This window comes from Gavialis gangeticus, unplaced genomic scaffold (genome assembly GCF_001723915.1).
Source record: "Gavialis gangeticus isolate Ggan-Ray unplaced genomic scaffold, GavGan_comp1, whole genome shotgun sequence".
In the NCBI taxonomy this organism is placed as follows: Eukaryota; Metazoa; Chordata; order Crocodylia; family Gavialidae; genus Gavialis; species Gavialis gangeticus.
The window spans coordinates 60,543,562-60,544,970 of NW_017729030.1; the positions used below are offsets into that span (position 1 = coordinate 60,543,562).

General features: G+C 47.2%; 1 protein-coding gene across 12 annotated transcripts in view; it reads right to left on the reverse strand.

Annotated features, from left to right (window-relative positions):
• ADGRL3 (adhesion G protein-coupled receptor L3) overlaps positions 1-1,409 on the reverse strand; it is a 1,275,722-nt gene that overhangs the window by 282,362 nt on the left and 991,951 nt on the right. The window lies entirely within an intron of this gene.

Below are 1,409 nucleotides of genomic sequence, written 5' to 3' on the forward strand. Positions count from 1 at the left end.
TTTTTTTTTTTTTTTTAAAGAGACCGCTGACCTCTGTGGCCTTGTGAGATCCTAGGAAAGAAGACATATCCATATGTCCTGGCACAGGGGTTTTTTGGAAAATTGGAAAAGTCTGCAAATTCATCAAGGCCTTGTGTGAGCACTGAAAGACATATTAATTATACCTATATTATACATAGGGTCTCACCAAACTTCTCCACACACAGCACAGCAGTGGTAGTGACCCTACAGGTGACAACTGCATTATAAGAACAAATAGCTGGTGTTCAGCTTAATCACATCAAACATTATTGAAAAGAAGAAAATAATAAGAAAATACCATTTCTTATTACCAGATTTTCTCAAATCCAACATGAGGTTACTTTTCCCATTCAACATGGTGAAAATAAAGCCTGTTGTGAATTTGTGTACAAGGTGAGGAACAGGCAACTCTGCAGCTCTGGGTCAGAACTGGTGCTGAAACCACTACCCCACTGCTTGCCTCTGTGATACCCTGCCCCCACCTCTTCCACCTACCTCCTCCCCCACTGTTGTTTAGCCTTCATCCTGGCTCCAGCTCTGGCCCCACTTAATTCTGGCTTCGCAGCAGCAGTTGTATCAGTGGCCAGAAGATCCAGCCCTAGCCCCAGCCTGGGCCAGAGCTGGAGCCAAGGCCAGGACCAGAGCTTCTGCTGGCATAGCCACTGCTGTGTGGCTGGGTTGGGACCAGAACCATCATTCTCAGCACTTCAGGTCAGATCAAGGCCAGTACCAACGATAACTAGTGGCGGGGGCGGAGGGGCAAGCAGCAGGAAGGACCAAGTCAGGGGCCAGATGCCAGGGGGTAGAGGCACCACAGGGAGGCAGAAACAGGGCAAGTGGTAGGGAGGACAGATAGCAGGGGCCAAGGTGCAGAAGGGCAAGGAGTGGACATCAGGCCAGTTGACTTCCCCACTACCTGCCCCTGCTGCCACTGCTTTCCTCACTGTAGCAATGGGGGGTATGATTTAAGATGAACCTCCAATAATTAGATTCTATACATGGAAAATTATAACAAATTTATAAATTTTCCATTTCTAGAGCCTAATTATTGGGGAGTCATCTTAAATTCAAAGTCATTTTGGATTCACATAAATATAGTAATCCTCCTACTGGTTCCCACCATGGGGGACTGTGCTATTTAAATGAACAGGGATTTCATAGATTCATAGATGTTAGGGCTAGAAGGGACCTTAAGAGATCATCGAGTCCAACCCCCTGCCTAGGCAGGAAAAAGTGCTGGGGTCAGATGACCCCAGCCAGGTGCCTATCCAGCCTTTACTTAAAGATCTGCAAGGTAGGGGAGAGCAGCACCTCCCTTGGAAGCCCATTCCAAATTTTGGCCACTCTTACCATAAAGAAGGGTTAACTGGGGATACACATACCCCTGG